The 22,360-nt window shown below is 40.8% G+C and overlaps 1 protein-coding gene and 1 long non-coding RNA gene across 4 annotated transcripts in view; both read left to right on the forward strand.

Moving 5' to 3' along the window:
• Positions 1-11,347: 11,347 nt before the first annotated feature.
• On the forward strand, positions 11,348-15,274 carry LOC127912998 (uncharacterized). The gene is made up of 2 exons (XR_008084335.1): positions 11,348-11,636; positions 14,098-15,274. It is a non-coding gene; the product is annotated as an uncharacterized LOC127912998 (long non-coding RNA).
• A 1,542-nt stretch (positions 15,275-16,816) lies between these two features.
• The window catches only part of LOC118360595 (cyclic AMP-dependent transcription factor ATF-7-like), a 43,828-nt gene continuing 38,284 nt past the window's right edge, over positions 16,817-22,360 (forward strand). Inside the window, exon 1 of one of the 3 annotated variants that reach the window (XM_052484802.1) lies at positions 16,817-17,014. The gene's annotated coding sequence lies outside the window, so the exon portion shown is untranslated. The remainder of the gene's footprint in view (positions 17,015-22,360) is intronic. The other 2 variants (XM_052484803.1, XM_052484804.1) reach the window with 2 other exon arrangements.

Consider the following 22,360-nt stretch of genomic DNA (forward strand, 5'->3'; position numbering starts at 1 on the left):
GGTAATGGCGCACTTACAACCAGTACAATTTATATAAGTTCACCGCTCTTTTTAAAAATATCTAGAACCTTAATTAATTAAAGGGTTTTTTGCCTTTCCCCATGGGAGAACCCTTTAAAGAACCCTTTTAGGTTCCATGTAAAAACCTTTTCCACAGAGGGTTCTACATGGAACCCAAAAGGGTTCTACCTGAAACCCAAAATAGTTTCAAAGATTGCAGCTTCACGATATTTGAATTAGCGAAATTGACATCATGCAACAGACTTGTGCATTGTAGTTTAAATATGTGCTGGGATTGTATCGTAAGTCACAAACTTTACTTTTGTCAAGTCAAATTGGTCCATTGGGTAGAACCCCAGAGCTAGCTATATATAGTCTGTTGAAATAACCTCCACAGGGAAGTTTTGAAATATAACATATATTCACCATCATTCTTCCTTGTTGCAGTGAATGACACTTGACTAACAGCATTTTTTTGTTCTTTGTGTAATGGTAAGAGGAAATACCGAGGGAATATTTTACCTGTGACGACGGTGTGTTCCGTGAAAACCCATCGGATTATCAGGGTGTGTGTCTGGTAAGGGGATGACCATTCACTTGTCTCAAACAATGATACTACAATATGTTTCAGAACACAAGATATAGTTTTGTTTTACCTGGCTGATTACTGCAGTTATTTTTTCAGTCACTTTGGTGAATTTACAGAACTCTATGCACAAACATCAAAACAGATCATCAAAATAGCCCATTTTAGCCTCTACACCTTAGGCAGTATTGCTTCCATGGCCTATCCTGCCATATGGGGGGGACAAAATATATTTGGTTTCTTGCACCGATGCAAACCAACACAGTGATTTCAGCAGGAATCCTGCTATGCCCTCAGATGAATCATCGAACAAGCAAAGAGTCAATACAGGATTAAGACTGAATCCTACTACACCAGCTCTGACACTCGTCAGATGTGGCAGGGTCTGAAAACTATTACGGACTACAAAGGGAAACCCAGACACGAGCTGCCCAGTGACGCGAGCCTACCAGACGAGCTAAATGCCTTTTATGCTCGCTTCGAAGCAAGCAACACTGAAGCATGCGCGAGAGCACCAGCTGTTCTGGATGACTGTGTGATAATGCTCTCGGTAGCCGATGTGAACAAAACCTTTAAACAGGTCAACATTCACAAAGCCGCTGGGCCAGACGGATTACCAGGACGTGTATCAAAGCATGTGCGGACCAACTGTCAAGTGTCTTCGCTGACATTTTCAATGTCTCCCTGACCAAGTCTGTAATACCTACATGTTTCAAGCAGACCACCATAGTCCCTGGGCCCAAGGAAGCAAAGGTAACCTGCCTAAATTACCGCCCCGTGGCACTCATGTCGGTAGCCACGAAGTGCTGGCTCACATCAACAGCATCCTCCCAGACACCCTAGACCCACGCCAATTTGCATGCAGACCCACAGATCCACAGATGACGCAATCTCAATCGCACTCCACACTGCCCTTTCTCACCTGGACAACAGGAACACCTATGTGAGAATGCTGTTCATTGACTACAGATCAGTGTTCAACACCATAGTGCCCACAAAGCTCATCACTAAGCTAAGGACTCTGGGACTAAACACCTCCCTCTGCAACTCGATCCTGGACTTACTGACGGGACGCCCCCAGGTGGTAAGAGTAGGCAACAACACGTTGGCCACGCTGATCCTTAACACTGGGGCCCCTCAGGGGTGTGTACTTAGTCCCCTCCTGTGTTCCTTGTTCACCCACGACTGCATGGCCAAACACGACTCCAACACCATCATTATGTTTGCTGACGACACAACAGTGGTAGGCCTGATCACCGACAACGATGAGATGGCCTATAGGGAGGAGGTCAGAGAACTGGCAGTGTGGTGCAAGGACAACAACCTCTCCCTCAACGTGATCAAGACAAAGGAGCTGATTGTGGACTACAGGAAAAGGCGGGCCGAACAGGCCCCCATTAACACCGACAGGGCTGTAATGGAGCGGGTCGAGAGCTTCAAGTTCCTTGGCGTCCACATCACCAACGAACTATCATGGTCCAAACATACCAAGACAGTTGTGAAGAGGGCACAACAAAACCTTTTCCCCCTCAGGAGACTGAAAATATTTATCATGGGTGCCCAGATCCTCAAAAGTTTCTACATCTGCACCACCGAGAGCATCCTGAACGGTTGCATCACCGCCTGATATGGCACCTGCTCGTCATCTGACCGTAAGGCACTACAGAGGGTAGTCCGAACGGCCCTGTACATCACTGGTGCCAAGCTTCCTGCCATCCAGGACCTATATAATAGGTGGTGTCAGAGGAAAGCCCATAAAATTGTCAGAGACTCAAGTCACTCAAGTCACTATAAACTGTTTTCTCTGCTACCACATGGCAAGCGGTACTGGAGTGTCAAGTCCAGGACCAAAAGGGTCCTCAACAGCTTCTACCCCAAAGCCTTTTGTACACTGCTGCTACTCGCTGTTTGTTACCTATGCATAGTCATTTCGCCCCCACCTACGTATTACCTCAACTAGCCTGTACCCCCGCACACTGACTCGGTACCGGTGTCCCCTGTATATAGCCTCATTATTGTTATTCTTATTGAGTTATTTTGTATTATTACTTTTTATTTGATTCTACTTGGTAAATATTTTCTTCTTCTTGAACTGCACTGTTGGTTAAGGGCTTGTAAGTAAGCATTTCACAGTAAAGTCGACATTTGTTGTATTCGGCGCATGTGACAAATAAAGTTTGATTTGATTTAACCAAACTGCTCAACACTGATAAGTACTTAAACTTTGCAATATACAGATTTGGTTATCTACATAGTTTGATAACGGCTGATCACTAAAATTCAATATTTTTAAAACACGAATGAATAAACTGCCATCAATTTACGTTGGAAGGTAAAACCAAATGATGTATGGATGTGGCTGTAAATATTACATCATCGTCCATCAGCCAGTGTGCTTCAACAGGACAAAGTGGAAAGACTGCCATGTGCTACCATTACAGTGTAGTGTAAAATGCACTGCTCAAATACAGGTTGTATATAACAATATATAAACTGGGTGGTTCGAGCCCTGAATGCTGATTGGCTGACATACAATGGTATATCAGACCCGTATTCCACTTACATTGATAATCAGTTTATAATAACAATAAGGGACCTCCGGGGTTTGTGGTATATGGCCAATATACCACGGCTAAGGGCTGTATCCAGGCACTCTGCGTCACGCCTAAGAACATCCCTTAGCTGTGGTATATTGGCCATATACCACAACCCCTTGTGCCTTATTAATTAATATTCCACTCGTCTGAATTTAATTTAGACACAGTAAGCCGATTGAATTTTGGCAAGCAGAGAGACGTGATACTGTATCAGTTGACAAGTCACATAGAAAATGTGATCATTTACAATGTTGCATGGGGCAGAAATGGAATACACACATTGTGCTAGCTAGACCAATATGTTTGTACAGTATACTGTCTTTAAAATACTTCCGTTTCTGAATATTTGTTATGAATTTAAGACGGGGGCCTTACAAGTGCTATCCGTTTTGAGTTTTGTACTAAGAACTTTGAAAATATACCACTTGCATGTGAAAGATGTGCCAGTGTTTGAAATACAGTGAATTTAATTTTCTGATAAACTCTTCACCTTTCTTCTTGCACAACAAGGAAATGCACCAAGGTAATACAATGGGGAAGTTTATAGCTTTGAAAGAAAATGAATGGAGAAGTAATGAATAGCCAGCAAGCAAATACGACAGAGATACATTATGGGGCAACATCAAACATCTCATTCCAAAATTATTGGCATTAATATGGAGTTGTTCCACCCTTTGCTGCTGTAACAGCCTCCACTCTTCTATGAAGGCTTTCCACTAGATGTTGGAACATTGTTGCAGGGACTTGCTTCCATTCAGCCACAAGAGCATTAGTGAGGTTGTGCACTGGTGTTGGGCGATTAGGCCTGGCTCGCAGTCAACTTTCCAAATCATCCCAAAGGTGTTCGATGGGAATGAGGTCAGGGCTCTGTGCAGGCCAGTCAAGTTGTTCTACACCGATCTTGACAAACCATTTCTGTATGGACCTCATGTTGTGCACGGGGGCATTGTCATGCTGAAACAGGAATGAGCCTTCCCCAAACTGTTGTCACAATGTTGGAAGCACAGAATCGTCAGTCCAACGGCGACAAGCTTTACGCCACTCCAGCCGACGCATTGAGCATGGTGATCTTAGGCTTTTGTGTTGCTGCTCGGCCATGAAAACCTATTTCATAAAGCTCCTGGCGAACAGTTATTGCGCTGACGTTGCTTCCAGAGGCAGTTTGGAACTCGGTATTGAGTGTTGCAACTGTGGACTGACAATTTTTACACGCTTCAGCACTCGGGGTCACATTTTGTATGACAGGGTGAAGTTGAATCTGGTCAAGAAAAGAGCCCACCTTGCTTGGCTCTGGTTCAGTCGCCTTGCTGTTCGCATGTACTCCAGGTTCCAATGGTCGGATCCGAAGAGAAACGGGTCCTTGGAGCCCTCCAGCCAGTGTCTCCAGTCCTCTAATGCTAACTTCACCACCAGCTCCCGGTCGCCAACATCATAGTTCCTTTCTACAGGATGCAGCTTTTTAGAGCAGTAATACAATCAAGGCACGGCAGAGGACAGGGAGAGATCTGCACTGCTGATTTATGACATCTGAATGTGCATTAGATGACAACAAGAACATATTATACAGAAATGTAATCAGGTAACATGAATACAAAGCCAGCGAGAGGTGGTTAGAATAGAATGGGAGGCCAAAAGTCTGTGTAACCAATAGAGAGTCAGAGTCCCGAGTGTGGGAACAAACATAGTCTGTCCCACGGTTGGGTAAAGAAAGTTTGTAGTCAACAAAATAAGCAGGAGTCATGAGGCAAATAGCAAAATAGTCAAATGCACAAGAAAAAAATATATATATAATGACTTGGGGTTAGCCATTATAAGTTCAGAGTCACTCGCTCCAACAGTTGAGTGTGGTGTGGTACCTGTACCAGACAGGGGGAGACAGGTCAGGGCAGACTGTGAACAGAGTGGGGTGAGTGTGGTAGGGTACCTGTACCAGGCAGGGGGAGACAGGCCAGGGCAGACTGTGAACAGAGTGGGGTGAGTGTGGTAGGGTACCTGTACCAGACAGGGGGAGACAGGCCAGGGCAGACTGTGAACAGAGTGGGGTGAGTGTGGTAGGGTACCTGTACCAGACAGGGGGAGACAGGCCAGGGCAGACGGTGAACAGATCGCCAGGTGGAATCCAAGCAGCAGTGCAGCAGGCAACAGGAGTAGGTGTCACACCCACTTAGCTGTTGTGAAAGCAGCAGCTACACTTCCTGGGGTCCACACAAACCATGAAACATAGCATGATACAGAACACTAATAGACATTAACAGCTCACAAGGACAGAACTATATACATTTAAACATGGCCTACATATCAATACACACACACAAACTATCTAGGTCAAATAGGGGAGAGGTGTTGTGCCGGGAGGTGTTGCTTTATCTGTTTTTTGATCCACGTTTGCTGTTTATTTGAGCATTGAGTTCCATGCAATAATGGCTCTATATAATACTGCACGCTTTCTTGTATTTGTACTGGATTTGGAGACTGTGAATAGACCCCTGTTGGCATGTCTGGTGGGGTAAGCGTGTGTGTTAGAGCTGTGTGTAAGTTGACTATGCAAACAATTTGGAATTTTCAACACATGCAATTGTAACGGATGTGAAATGGCTAGCTTAGTTAGCGGTGCGCGCTAAATAGCGTTTCAATCGGTGACATCACTTGCTTTGAGACCTTGAAGTAGTGGTTCCCCTTGCTCTGCAAGGGCCGCGGCTTTTGTGGAGCGATGGGTAACGATGCTTCGTGGGTGACTGTTGTTGATGTGTGCAGAGGGTCCCTGGTTCGCGCCCGGGTATGGGCGAGGGGACGGTCTAAATTTATACTGTTACACAATTGCAATTGTACAAACATGCAAATTCACTGCACACAGGGGGGCATAATAGCCTCCACACGGCCCTGAGATCCACACACAATGGTAAAGTCATTTAACCTGTCGTTTTCAGCTCCACCGTCTGCTATCCCTGTTCTGTTCGCCACACATAACCCACTCAGTATTTTAAAAACCAGACATTCTTAAAAACACTGAACAAGTCTAGGCCAACGAAAGAGGACATAGACATAACATTGAACATGTATACGTAACATTTAAAAAGACGTCCCAGTCGCTAGTTGCAGTGAAAAGAGGAGCGGCCCAGGGATGTGTGTGCTTTGGGGACCTTTAAAAGAATGTGACTGGCAGAACAGGTGTTGTATGTGGAGGATGAGAGCTGCAGTAGATATCTCAGATAAGGGGGAGTGATAAGTGTGTGAATTGGACTCTTTTCCTTTCCTGCTCAGCAAAGTACTTAAGTAAAAATACTTTACAGTTCTACTAAAGTCATTTTTTGTGGAATCTTCATTTGACTATTTATGTTTGACTACTTTTACTTCACTACATTCCTTAAGAAATTATTGTACTTTTTACTCCATTCATTGTCTTTGACACACAAAAGTACTCATTACATTTATAATGCTTAGCAGCAAATGAAAAGAGTCCAATTCACACACTTATCACTCCCCCTTATCTGAGATATCTACTGCAGCCCTCATCCTCCACATACAACACCTGTTCTGCCAGTCACATTCTTTTAAAGGTCCCCAAAGCACACACATCCCTGGGCCACTCCTCTTTTCAGTTCTCTGCAGCTAGCGACTGGAACGTGTTTTTAAATGTTACGTATAAATGTGTTGTGTTGCTACCATGCTGTGTTGTCATGTTGTGTTGCCACCATGCTGTGTTGTCATGTTGTGTTGCTACCATGCTGTGTTGTCATGTTGTGTTGCCACCATGCTGTGTTGTCATGTTGTGTTGCCACCATGCTGTGTTGTCATGTTGTGTTGCCACCATGCTGTGTTGTCATGTTGTGTTGCTACCATGCTGTGTTGTCATGTTGTGTTGCCACCATGCTGTGTTGTCATGTTGTGTTGCTACCATGCTGTGTTGTCATGTTGTGTTGCCACCATGCTGTGTTGTCATGTGTTGCTGCCTTGTTATGTTGTTGTCTTAGGTCTCTCTTTATTTAGTGTTTTGTCTCTCTTGTTGTGATATGTGTTTTGTCTGATATGTATATTGTATTTAATAATACAAATAAATTAATCCCATGCCCATGTCCCCACAGGAGGCCTTTTGCCTTCTGGTAGGCCGTCATTGTAAATGAGAATTTGTTCTTAACTGACTTGCCTAGTTGAAAAAGGTTTAATAAAATAAATGTTTTAAAAAAACATCCCTGGTCATCCATACTGCCTCTGATCTGGAGGATTCACCAAACGCACATGCATTGTTTGTAAATTATGTCTGAATGTTGGAGTTTGCCCGTGGCTTTCCAAAAATGTAAAAACAACGAGAAAATGGTACCATCTGGTTTGCTTAATTTAAGGAATTCGAAATTATTTATACTTTTACTTTTGACACCTAAGTACATTTAAAATCCAAATACTTTTAGAATTTTACCCAAATAGTATTTTACTGGGTGACTTTTACTTGAGTAATTTTTTAATCTTTATTTTTACTCAAGTATGAAAATGTGGTACTTTTCCCACCACTGATAAATACACAAAATTCAATGTCAGAGTAGATTCCTGTGTAGATGCTGTGGGCGTAGCCCAGTCGCATGTTTTAGCAGCAAATAAAATGACTTTACCATCTCTGTGTTTTTCAAGCTTGCATTGCACAGTGTTACAGCATTCTTTTAAACTGTGGACCCAAAAAATATCGACATAACAATGCAACTTGCATTTTATGTCAAGCTATGGGAATATTTGATACATTCATCACAATCATTAAAATGTGTGATAATTGTTATCTTATCTGCTATAGCGGTCAGCTAGAGTGGAAAACAGCTAACCGATTACGCTAGTTATCGGTTAGCTGGCTGCTGCCGAGGCTGCGACATTTAGTTTACCAGGCTTGTGTTTTTGGGTTAACTACTGAAAATATGTTTAAGAATTTAGCTAGATAGCTATAGCTTAGCTATGTTATTTATTTATCACTGGCTTAGCTAATGTAAGTAAGTCAGCTAACAGTTTGACACTAAGTATTAGTCAGCATTAATGTTAGCTTCTACTATTTCTACTACTAGTCGACGAGTTCCAACAGACGATAAACGGGCTAGCAAGTTGTTTTCTTGCAAGGTTTGACCTAACAAGGTAGCTATCTAGTTTAGTTTCTACATTTTCCTCATGATGCACAGGTAAAGCTTGAAAAACGTTTGACAGGTTAGGTATTATGCTAGCTGTGTTGTACAGTAGTAGCTATTCAGTTGGTGTGGACGGGGTATGAACACAGAAAGGTTACAAGGGTTGTTATCGTTTTGATGCGCAGTATTGTCAATGTCAGTCAACATTACATTTACATATTGACCAGAGGGGGGATTGCACTCCCCTTTGATGCATAAAAGCCTACAAATTATTTTGCTACAATATAATGTAGTTCTAGTTAAGTCTCAGAAATCCCAGACCGATAATTGGGATGGGCTCATTGTAATGGCTGGAATGGAATACATAGAATGGAGTCAAACATGTGGATTCCATCTGAAATGTAATGTAAAATGTTTGATTTGTTTAATACCATTCAATATATTCCAATCCAGCCATTACAATGAGCCAGTCCTCCGATATATCATCCCACCAGACTAGAGAGACTAGTCCTAGCTCAAACCAAAAATGTCTCTTCTAAGTGAACACCTGTAATTCTTTACCATTATCAATACCAACACAGTTTTTTTTTCAGATCTGAAAGTCCAACTTGGCCAGCCAGGTGTTGTAGACTGTGGTGTCAGTGCACCCCAGCCTGGGATGCAATGGTCCTTAGCTCCACATGAGTTCTACTATGTGGTACATCATGCAATCTATTCAGAGTAAATATTCCCTGTACGAGCGGCTCATCCGCACCATCGCTGCAATTCGCTCTTTCCAACACAACAATGTGGAGGATCTCATTCGAAGTGTAGGTTGGCTTATCTTTGAACTGTAGAGATGAAAGGTTAACACTCACACCACTGTACTTATTTCATCGGTGGAGCTTACCTTATTTTAGAAAAGATAACTCCTTCAATGCCCACACATTTTCTGCGTGTTGGTCATTTTGTCAACACTTCGTAGTTCTAAAGCTCTTTCAACTCTGTCACAATTCTGATTGTCTGATGTTATTGAATATGACTTTTTGTTTATGGTGTCTGTTATCTGCGACAATTACATCAATGTCTCTACTATCAGGGTGCTGATGTGAACCGTATGCATGGCACTCTAAAGCTCTTGCACTGTGCCTGTATGGTGGCATGGTGGCTGATGCAGACTGTGTCGAGCTGTTGTTGGAGAAAGGAGCAGAGGTATGTGTTTTTAACTCTCCCTCATCCATCTGAAATGAGCTAGCTACCAATTGAGCTCATTTCTGTACTTTGTAAAATTTTGTTTTTGTTAATAAATTAGATCCTGAAGTAATATCCTGGTATTTTTGTAGTGACTCTGTCTATTGATACACCATCCAAAGCATAATTAATAACTTCACCATGCTCAAAGGGATATTCAATGTCTGCTTTTAAAATGTTTACCCATCTACCATTAGTATCCCTTCTTTGAGAGGCATTGGAAAACGTCCCTGGCCTTTGTGGTTGATTCTGTGTTTGAAATTCATTGCTCGACTGAGGGACCTTACAGATCAAATCAAATCAATTTTATTTGTTACATACACATGGTTAGCAGATGTTAATGCGAGTGTAGCGAAATGCTTGTGCTTCTAGTTCCGACAACGAGTAATCTAACCTAACAATTCCAAAACTACTACCTTATACACACAAGTGTAAAGGGATAAAGAATATGTACATAAAGATATATGAATGAGTGATGGTACAGAACGGCATAGGCAAGATGCAGTAGATGGTATCGAGTACAGTATATACATATGAGATGAGTAATGTAAGGTATGTAAACAAAGTGGCATAGTTTAAAGTGGCTAGTGATACATGTATTACATAAAGATGCAGTAGATGATATAGAGTACAGTAAATACATATACATATGAGATGAGTAATGTAGGGTATGTAAACATTATATTAAGTAGCATTGTTTAAAGTGGCTAGTGATATATTTTACAAAAATTCCCATCAATTCCCATTATTAAAGTGGCTGGAGTTGAGTCAGTGTGTTGGCAGCAGCCACTCAATGTTAGTGGTGGCTGTTTAACAGTCTGATGCCCTTGAGATAGAAGCTGTTTTTCAGTCTCTTGGTCCCTGCTTTGATGCACCTGTACTGACCATGCCTTCTGGATAATAGCGGGGTGAACAGGCAGTGGCTCGGGTGGTTGTTGTCCTTGATGATCTTTATGGCCTTCCTGTGACATCGGGTGGTGTAGGTGTCCTGGAGGGCAGGTAGTTTGCCCCCGGTGATGCGTTGTGCAGACCTCACTACCCTCTGGAGAGCCTTACGGTTGTGGGCGGAGCAGTTGCCGTACCAGGCGGTGATACAGCCCGACAGGATGCTCTCGATTGTGCATCTGTAGAAGTTTGTGAGTGCTTTTGGTGACAAGCCAAATTTCTTCAGCCTCCTGAGGTTGAAGAGGCGCTGCTGCTCCTTCTTCACAACGCTGTCTGTGTGGGTGGACCAATTAAGTTTGTCCGTGATGTGTACGCCAAGGAACTTAAAACTTACTACCCTCTCATCGATGTGGATAGGGGGGTGCTCCCTATGCTGTTTCCTGAAGTCCACAATCATCTCCTTTGTTTTGTTGACGTAGAGTGTGAGGTTATTTTCCTGACACCACACTCCGAGGGCCCCCACCTCCTCCCTGTAGGCTGATAATTGTATGTGTGGGGTACAGAGCTGAGGTAGTCATTAAACGCTATTATTATCACACAGAGTCCATTCAATTTATGTGATTAGGTGATTTTTTAAAATTCCTGAACTTATTTAGGCTTGCCATAAAAGGTTTTGAATACTTATTGACTCAACACAAACATTTAGAAAAACATAATTCCACTTTGACATTATGGGGTTTTGTTTGTAGGCCAGTGACAATAAATCAAAATTGAATCCATTTTAAATTCAGGCCGTAACTGTCACGTCTAATCAAGGTGGGTGGAATCAGGCGCAGATAGCAAATAGCGATAATAAGTTTATTCTCCAGTGAACAAAATAAACACGGTCAACCCAAATACAAACAGGGTGAAATTATCCAAAACAGGACTAACCGGAAAATAATAAACACAAAAACACCGACAGCCGAAACGAATGACAAAATAAACAATCCCGCAAAAAACAAGGGCGGGACCTACATAATATACAGACACTAATTAACTAAACAACACACAGGTGAAAACAATCAGACAAAACCAACAGATACACGAAAAGGGATCGGTAGTGGCTAGTAGGACGGTGACGACGACCGCCGAGCACCACCCGAACGGACAGGAGATCCAACCTCGGCGGAACTCGTGACAGTAAACACAACAAAATGTGGAAAAAGTAAACGGGCGTGAATACTTTCGGAAGACATGGTATGTGTCTGTTATACAAAATCATCTGTATATACCACTTCCTGTCAAGTTTCATAAGTGTGAAGTTTTTTTATTTGGTATTTGTGTGAGCTATCCATGTTATTGAATGCAAATGGTACATTTTACTCTTATTTTAGTTGAAGTATGCTGATCTACAACCAGCTAATTAAGAATAAATAGATATGTTGGTTTCCATAAAGACTAGGTCAACTTTTATTTTTTTTAAATGTTTACATCAGTATTTTCAATGGTGCTTATTTGCAAAGAAATTTGCAAAGAAAAAGACATATCTCAGACTGGGCAATAAAAAGATTAAGATGGTCAAAAGAACACCTACACTGGACAGAGATATGGCTTTTTCTTTTCAACTCTGCCTAGAAGGCCAGAATCCCGGAGTTACCTCTTCACTGTTGACATTGAGACTGGTGTTTTGCGGGTACTATTTAATGAAGCTGCCAGTTGAGGACGTGTGAGGCGTCTGTTTCTCAAACTAGACACTCTAATGTACTTGTCCACTTGCTCAGTTGTGCACCGGGCCTCCCATTCCTCTTTCTATTCTGGTTAGAGACCGCTTGCTCTGTTCTGTGAAGGGAGTAGTACACAGAGTTGTACCAGATCTTCAGTTTCTTGCATGGAATAGCCTTCATTTCTCAGAACATGAATAGACTGACGAGTTTCAGAAGAAAGGTCTTTCTTTCTGTCCATTTTGAGCCTGTAATCAAACCCACAAATGCTGATGCTCCAGATACTCAACTCGTCCTAAAGAAGGCCAGTTATTTTGCTTTAATCAGGACAACAGTTTGCAGCTGTTCTAACATAATTGCAAAAGGGTTTTCTAATGATCAATTAGCCTTTTAAAATTATAAACTTGGATTAGCTAACACAACGTGCCATTGGAACACAGGAGTGATGGTTGCTGATAATGGGCCTCTGTACGCCTATGTAGATTTGCCATTAAAAATCTGCCGTTTTCCAGCTACACTAGTCAATTAACAACATGAACCATGTCTACGCTGTATTTCTGATCAATTTAATGTTATTTTAATGGATCAAAAATGTGATTTTCTTTAAAAAACAAGGACATTTCTAAGTGACCCCTAACTTTTGAACGGTAGTGTATATAACAGTGATAGTTCATTTGTTTGTCTCTTAACAATGTCACCTTACAAAGGCTGTGTTCATACAGGCTGCACAACTGGTCTTTTTCCCCCAATTGTTGGTAAAAGAGCTAATCTGATTGGTCTTGGTCAAAAGACCAATTGGGGGGGGTGTAAATGCAAAGTGCTTTTTTCTGTCTAAATAATTTAAAAAAGCAAAACACCTTTCCTTATATTATACACTGGATTTTTCCCCCCTTCTTTTTTTGTTGTTCGGTAGCGGCAGTCTACGCCACTTCGTCGGTCATTTGTCAACATTACTACTAGTAGTAGTGGGAACTAAGGGCGGGATACTTGAATTAAGTGTTTGTCCTTCAACGAGCGACGACTTGTTTTCAGTTGAGAAATACTGCACCAAACATCTTAGTTAGATGAAAATTGCGTGACTAAAGCCGCTCAAAATTAAAGTTGCAATATGCACAAAACGCTCCGCCATTTCTTGGTTGCTGAAATTCTAATATTTCAGGGTATTTGACAAAACAAGCAATGTATAGTGTAGGGAATTATTGTACCATCTAAAGTGCTGTGATTTTTTTTTTCAATAACCAAAAATATTGTATTTTCAGCTGTTTTGAAACTTGTGTACAAAACCGAAAGTAAAAGTCAAAAAACGAAACTTAAAAACAGGAAGCATAGAAGCTTCTTAGACTTGCTTTCAATGAGAATGACAGATCTATAACTCACATTTCAGCTAGCCCAAAAAGTTACATATAGCAGCTTTAAGTACAGAGTTCTGGATTTATTTTAGATTAATTCAGACTATTTTGAGAAAGTGCATTGCTATGTTTGTTGCTACGGCGTCTCGTGTGACAAACAATAATATTGCCGTTTTTTTAAAGTGATTTTCTTTTAAGGGAGTAAGCGAGGCAAAAACATTTGCTTCGCCTTGCTGAGTTCTCCTAGGAGCAAATTGAAGCTAGTATGTGGGCACCTTGAGCCGCTATGTAGTTTCATCTCGTGCAATTTTGTAATTGTCCAGAAGGGGTCTCTAGCCTTCAACATACAAATCAGTGTTTGCTTCAATAGCAGGAGAGACTGTTTTGGATAGATCTATGTATAGTCAATCAAGTGAAAAATAGGTTAATAATCCTCAGTAATGTTTTGTTATTGAAAAAATATCAAGACAATAAATAAATATTTGGTTTAACAAAGTCTTAAGAAGTACATACTGTACTCACAAAATGAGTTTATACATTTTCTGTCCAAATAACACCCTATTTACAGAAGAATACAGTGTACTCTTGTTTATTTATTGACCCTTAATTTATCTGGTAAAATGACTGATAACATATTCTCTCATACAGCAACGACGCAAGGCAATGCAATGTCCCCTTCACTGGCACAGGACATTGGATCTCCTTAGACCAGAGGGAAGAGGGCCCCCTACTGGACCTCCAACACCACTTCCAGCAGCATCTGGTCTCCCATTCATGGACTGACCAGTACTGACCCTACTTAGCTTCAGCAGTGGGATGCAGGGTAGTATGCATCTGGCTGTGAATAATGTACAGTTAGGTCTTGTATGCCATTGTTGGTGTAGCACTACTGAAGACTGACGGTTCATATATTTGACTGTTTATCTTAGTGTTTACAGTGGCTGCCACTCTAATATTTAACTTTATTGTCACAGTGTGAAAACAAAGTTATTTGGACAATTTTAAATCCCCCTTTGTCTTCATTGGCTGCTTCCCCCTTGTTTACATGTCATCAGGTTCAAACGTACCACTCGATAATAAACCTTTGTTGAGTTACTAGTAGGTATTTTTTTTAGGCATTTCCAATGCTATATTTTAGCCCCATGTCTCAACACCGACAGGACGTTAGTTTCCCAGCGAGAGAAAACAAAGGGGGAGAATTTCAGGAAGGAAAGTAAAGCAACAAAGAAAAAAGGCCCCCTGTCAGCTCTCTCTCACATTACTTCCTTAACTGGATCATACAGTAGTTTATACACGCCATCTGTTCAATGTCAGGATTTTCTTGACTTAAAACAAGTTATATTGTACATTTCCAATCCTACTGTATTATTTAATTATTATTGTAGCCTACTACAGTGTACATTTTTCAATCCTTCAATATATCAGGATTTTTACTCGTATCAGGCTTGAAAATGTTAAAAGGATAAAAAGAATGTCATGAAAAATGTTAGGACAAAATTATGTGATTTTTTTTATGAGAGCATTGTAACTGCCCTCATCAGAGATGGTCTATAATGTCGTAACGAGTTTTAAATGTGACATTTATAACTATGACAGAATATCGTAAAAAGTTAACCACCCTCATCAAACCTAACAACAGTGCTCATCCATACATAGAAATAGAATAAGCATTCTAGTTCTGGATTCATTTCAGTTCTAGAATCATTCTAGTTCTGTGGCTCCACATGCCCAGGGTTGGAGGCAGGCCAGGCCAGCGGTGGTTATGCAAGACATAACATTAAGGACTGAATACATAATTAAAGACAAGTCTGTTTTCCAAATGGCACCCGTTTCCCTTTAAAGTGCACTTTTGTGTACTTTTTTTTTTTTTTTACCATGGCCCATAGTTTTATTTGTTCACAGGCTCCTAGCTTAGTCAGGATGCAGAATATGGGAACAACAGTTGGCTAACAAAGCAAATGGGTAGAGAATTTGACCTAGGCAATAATGATGAGCAACACACACTGCTGGTCTGTTATTTTGCATCTTGAAATGTATATACCTGCTTCATGTGAAAGGTTCTGAATTAAGAATTTAATACCCAGCTATTTTTTTTTACAGCAACCAGCTTCTATTAATAAACCAGCTTCTATTAATAATAATAATAAATAATAATAGTATTATATTTTTTTAAATGCACAAGGTAGAAAAAAAAAACAAATCAAACCATTACCTACTAATACATTATATAAACTTTAACCATATTCTATTTGATTATTTTCTAGCTTTTAGTTTAGATTTATTACAAACAACGTTTTACACTTTGCATTTTCTTCTCCAGAAACAGACAGTATATATATTTTTTTACATTTAACTAGGCAAGTCAGTTAAGAACAAAATATTTACAAAACCGGACGACGCTGGGCCAATTGTGTGCCGTCGACTGGGACTCCCAAACACGGCCGGTTGTGATACAGCCTGGAATTGAACCAGGGTGTCTGTAGTGACGCCTCTAGCACTGAGTTGCAGTGCCTTTCACCGCTGCGCCACTCGGGTGCCCCATGTATATCTAGTTAATATTAGGAGAGAGACAAAACTCATGTATTTCATCACCACATCCCAGAGACTGGTTGGTAAGGTAACCAAAACTGCCACAAATGCAAGGTGCCTTTTTGTTTGTTTGATTTGAAAGCTGTCAGAGGTTATGAGTATGAGCAATGTATGAAATCAGTATTGTGTTCACTGTCAGAAATATATAGTAGACTTACAGTATGACACTCAAGGTACAGTACGAGTCAACATTTTGGACACACCTACTCATTCAAGGGCTTTTATTTATTTTACTATGTTCTACATTGTAGAATAATAGTGAAGACATACAATTTATGAAATAACACATATGGAATTATGTCTAGACTTTGACTGGTACTGTATATAAAATAAATTGTGGCCTTTGGGAAAAATGTTTATACCATTTGTATGCACCACCTACTACATCTCAAAATAATGAAGGTAGGCGTATGTAAAAATAATAATAATATGCTTACTGTATTTCTAATGTAAATTGCAGCGCCTTTTTTTAACGAGATAGCACAGAGTTTCTAAACCCAGAGGCGCGATATCGCGAAACTTCTGGGAACGCTTGCGAAACAGACCAATCAGACCTGGGTTTGAGAAGTGAAAAATGATTCCTTAGTTGTTCATTTTCTCGAACTCTAAAGGCACAACCTAGATTCAAGCGACTGTCTTAAGTAGTTGACCATGGTATTACTCCAACCTCGTAAAAGTGACAAACTGCACGTTTTATTTTCGTCAAAAACAACTTTATAATGAAGGAGTACCTTTGAGTTGACCGGTTGCACATGCGCAGTTTGGCGAGAGAGATTTTGTGCAGGAGTTTAGCTAGCCAACGCTACCGTGCGTTATCCGGGGAATTCTATTGGAGAAGCAGTTTCTGCCCATCTTTATACTGTACTGTCTTTGATATGAGTTTATGAAGACTCTGACGTAGGTAGAACCTCGCGATGATTCAGGGAGGAGGGGAGTGTCAAATTCCAAAAGAGAAGAGAGGGAGAGGAGCGCAAAGGTGAGTTTTGAAAACAGTATATTATTGTCAAAATGTACAATCCATATGTAATTCCGTTGAAAATGTGACATAAGTATTGAAAGTCGTTAGAGTTTAGTGTGTTCGTTTCTAATGTTGTCGGCCATGAAATCTGAGTGGCCAATAAGTTGACAAAACTCTTGCGGTCTGTCTTCTCGCTCGCACTCGAGTGCCAGCCTATCTACTTCAGCTTGCTCTAAGCTAACAAGTTGGTTAGCAGTTAGCAAAATAAAATGTCAACTAATAATTTATCAGCACTGCACGGTTGTATGACATGCTCCTGTTGTCATGCATGAAGTTCGTTGTTGAGGTTTTAGTACTGCATATTGCTTTTCCCTGACGGTGGTAGCGGCCTGTTCAAAGTTGGCACTGGGGAAACATGTAGTTTATGATATCTCCCATATTTTGAGTGGAATCGTCATGAACCAATCACATTCTTCTGTCAGAAGTGATTGACAGTTCACTGAGCGATAGGGTAACGAGTCGGTGCTGATTAACATGTCTGTACCCAATAATTGAAAAGAAAAGGCGGTCCCGTGCGGGAAAAGGCACGGCTTTTGTGCAAAAAGGGTACTCCGGTCTCAGCTACCATGCTAAAACGCTAATTTAACCAGTGTCCGAAGGTTTAAACTTTTAGCAAAAGCAATCGGGATTCTGCTTCTTAAAAATACAACTTCATACCTTTTTAACTAACTAGAGGTTTTCTTAATCACAATCATAAGAAATCCATACACCATGGGCTTCTAGCTGAAATAATAACCTACAGTAAGTTACAAGTACACCAATGCAACACAATAGCTACCTGATGATAAAATATAAATAAATAAATATATATATATATATATTCAAATTCCTCAACATACTCTCCTACATTCCATTGCCAGTTGGGACTTTAACGTCAGCCATATATTTATAACACGGTTCTTAAACGCAGTAAGTAACATTGATGGCTTGATCACAAGATAAAACTGTTGAAGGTAATATATTTCTTAAACGCTGTTGAATATGCCGTTAATACGTGGTGCTACGCTAGTAAATAACATTGACACCTATAAATATGGTTATAATGTGCAACTATTACTTTGACATCTCATCCTCTAAGACAATGAGAATATTTATATATTAATACATATCGATTAATATTTACACATCATTTGCTGTCATTACCTTGTGTGGTTATGTGATGTCTACATTCACAAGTATTTGTTTGGTCGTCTACGAAGTTAGTAAAGATATCAAATCTTATTAGTCACATGTGTCAAATACGACAGGTGTAGCAGACCTTACAGTGAAAAGTGTTAAAGTATTTACTAGAAATAAACTGAAGAAAAAAAGCTGTCAATAAAAGCGTGTATCTGTAGTGTTTTAATGTGAGCTGGTGAATGTCCTTCTATGCATCTCCAAGCCTATAGCTTTCATCACCAAGATTATGTTTGGCTGGGGAGAAATCTCATCTTTACATGGGAATTTAGGTCATTAGGTTCTGATTTAAGATCAATTCTGCCCGAACAGGCAGCCACAAAGCACATTCCACCAAATATGTGATCTCTGGTTAAAGATTGAGCTTGGAGGTTCATTTGAATAACTCATGCCCATCCCTAATTGTGTTAGTAGTTTAATTCCTAAACGCGATGTAACATTTTATACGTTATATACTTTTCTGTATTGGATTTATACTTGAATATTGATCCATGAAAGTGTGAAGGGAAATAAGAGACAACAGTACATGACAGGTGGGTTTCATGCTCTAGGGTTTGTACACGGCTTTTAATGCTTTGTTTCACCATTGTTTTCAATTGCTCCATTTGGATTCCACACTACGATTTAATGTTCTTTAAATCCAGTCTACTCTATACCAGATACAGGGTATTAAATCAACCTTAAAGTTCATAGGCCACATGTAGCCTACCAGTTGTTCATAACACTGATATCAAATGTCTCGGTTATTGGCCTAGTATGTATTGTTTAAACGTTGTAGTTATAGCATCAAAACAACTTGGGCCAGCCAACACATTGCCATCCTTGTAAAAGCCGATGATCCATCTTATAAATAGACATCAAGTGTTTCCAATTTAATTGCAGAAAAACAGCACTGGGTCCCTGTATTGTCTATCTGCTCTGCCATGGATTTAGCTTAAAGACCTGGGCAGTTATGCGGACGCGCATATACGGTTTCATTTGATCCATTTTCCATTGACCAATACTCAGTTTCACTTGGGTTACAGACATGCATATTGGCAAGTCATTGAAGCTTGTAAGTTTACCCCTCACAGGGTTGCACCTCAGGCAGCACCTCGCCTGTCCTGTGAGCTAAAGATGGCCTAAAGATGGCGCTGTAGTGGATAGCTGCCTGACCAATTCTGCTATTTTGTGTTTTTGTTTTTTTTACGTTGATCTTGACGGGGGTGTGTTTTACATAATGTTTTCGCCATAATTTCCTATGACTGGAAACCGCTTCTGGACGTCAGAACAGAGATCACTAACCTTGATTTGGATGAAGATTTCTACTTCATACTACTAAGTCTGTGAGCATCTAGACCGCCTTTGCCCTCTGTTTTGTTGGCGAACGTACAATCCGTAGAGAACAAACTGGTGATTTTAATGCAGGAAAACTGAAATCTGTTTTAACTCATTTTTACGAGCATGTCACCTGTGAAACTAGAGGCAACACAACTCTAGATCACCTGTAGGCCTACTCCACACACAGAAACGCATACAACGCTCTCCCCCGCCCTCCCTTTGGCAAATCTGACCATAACTCTATCCTCCTGATTCCTGCTTGCCAGATGGTGAAGTGTGATTCATCACTTCAGAGCACGCGTTTCCACTGTTCCAGTCGAATGGCAGTGAGCTTTACACCACTCCAGCCACCGCTTGGCATTTGCATGGTGATTTTAGGCTTGTGTGCGTCTGCTCAGCCATGGAAATCCATTTCATGAAGCTCCCGACGAACAGTTCTTGTGCTGACGTAGCTTCCAGAGGCAGTTTGGAACTCGGTAGTTATAGAACAGATCTACCTCTTCTTAGTGTTGCTTTCAATGAGAATGATCTCTATGTGATCTATAAATCACATTTCCATGTGGATATGGTCAGGTTGCCCAAAAAGTTACATATTGCAGCTGTAACCGGTTCCCATGCTTTTAAAATAATGGCTGTGTTCCAGAACAATATACATATTTTTCGTTCCCAGTTCTGATTATGTTCCTCTAAAGATTTAGTTATTTTCCCATTTTTTTTGTTTTTGTTCCCTGAACCGGTTCCAACCCCTGGTGCTTTAGTCTCCTCCTGTGCTCCCTATTCACCAACGACTGCATGGATGCGCACAACTCCAAAACCATTACGTTTGCTGACAAAAACATACAAATAATAATAATACGTTTGCTGATGACATGACGGGGGTAGGCCTGATCCCCGAAGACGAAGGGACCACCTATGAAGAAGAGGTCAGTGATCTGGCGGTGTGGTCCCTGGACAACAACCTCTCCCTCAACATCAGCTAGAAAGGAGCTGATCGTGCACTACGGGAAACGGAGGGCCAGGCACGCCACTATCCCATCGACGGGGCTGTAATGGAGTGGGTCGAGAGCTTCAAGTTCCTCTGTGTCCACATCACTAAGGAATTAACATGGTCCACACACGCCCCTTCCCCCTCAGGAGGCTGAAAAGATTTGGCATGGGCCTTCAGATCCTCAAAGTTCTACAACTGCACCATTTGAAAGCATCTTGACTGGCTGCATCACCACTTGGTCGGGCAACTGATTGGCATCCGACCTCAAGGCGCTTCACAGGGTAGTGGGTACAGCCCAGTACATCACTTGGGCCGAGCTCCCTGCCATCCTCTGACACCACCTGGTATAGAGGCCTTGGAAGGCCTTCAAAATTGTCAGGCTCGAGCCACCAAAGTCAGAGTTCTCTCTCTGCTTCCACACGGCAAGTGGTACCGATGCACCAAGTGAGGTACCAACAATACCCTGAACAGCTTCTACCCCCAAGCCATAAGACTACTAAATAGATCACTAAATAGCTACCCGGACTATCTGCATTGACCCTTTTTGCAATAACTCTTTTGACTCTTCACATGAAATACAGAAATATCACACCCTTGAGTCAGTACTTTGTAGTATCACCTTTGTCGGCGATTAGAACTTTGAGTTGTCTTTGGTAGAGGTCGACCGATTTAAAAAAAAAAATAAATAAATAAATAAAATAAAATAATTATCGGCATGGCTGATTTTTAATTAGCGCCGATTTCAAGTTTTCTTAACAATCGGTCATTTGCCTTTTTGGATGCCGATTATGGCCGATTTACATTGCAATCCACGAGGAGACTGCATGGCAGGCTGACCACCTGTTATGCAAGTGCAGCATCAAAAGGACCTTGGTGGCTACAATGAGCCATAGTAAGTTGCTGGCTACTATTTTAAATTGATCTTATAAAAAAACAATCCGTCTTCACATAATCACTATTTAACTACGCATGGTTGATATTACTAGGTTAACTAGCTTGTCCTGCGTTGCATATAATTAATGCGGTGCCTGTTCATTTTTCATCGAATCACAGCCTACTTCAACTTCGCCAAACGGGTGATGATTTAACAAAAGCGCATTTGCGAAACAAGCACAATTGTTGCATAAATGTGCCTAACCATAAACATCAATGCCTTTCTTAAAATCAATACACAAGTATATATATATTTTTTAAACCTGCATATGTAGTTAAAAGAAATTCAGGCAATATTAACTAGGGGAATTGTGTCACTTTTCTTGCTAAATGCAAGAGTGCAAGCAGAGTTAGGGTATATGCAGCAGTTTGGGCCGCCTGGCTCATTGTGAACTGTGTGAAGACCATTTCTTCCTAACAAAGACCGTAATTAATTTGCCAGAATTTTACATAATTATGACATAACATTGAAGGTTGTGCAATGTAACAGCAATATGTAGACATAGGGTTGCCACCCATTTGATAAAATACAGAACGGTTCTGTATTTCACTGAAAGAATAAAGTTTTTTTCAAAATGATAGTTTCTGGATTTGACCACATAATTATAATACAATAAAGTATATGATTTGATAGAGCGGTCTGACTGAGCGGTGGTAGGCAGCAGCAGGCTCGTAAGCATTCATTCAAACAGCACTTTACTGCGTTTGCCAGCAGCTCTTATCAATGCTTGATGCACAGCTCTGTTTATAACTTCAAGCTTATCAACTCCCGAGATTAAGTTGGCAATACTGAAGTGCCTATAAGAACATCCAATAGTCAAAGGTCTATGAAATACAAATGGTATAGAGAGAAATAGTCGACATGTCATAATAACTACAACCCAAAA

Source organism: Oncorhynchus keta, chromosome 28, assembly GCF_023373465.1.
Source record: "Oncorhynchus keta strain PuntledgeMale-10-30-2019 chromosome 28, Oket_V2, whole genome shotgun sequence".
NCBI lineage: Eukaryota > Metazoa > Chordata > Actinopteri > Salmoniformes > Salmonidae > Oncorhynchus > Oncorhynchus keta.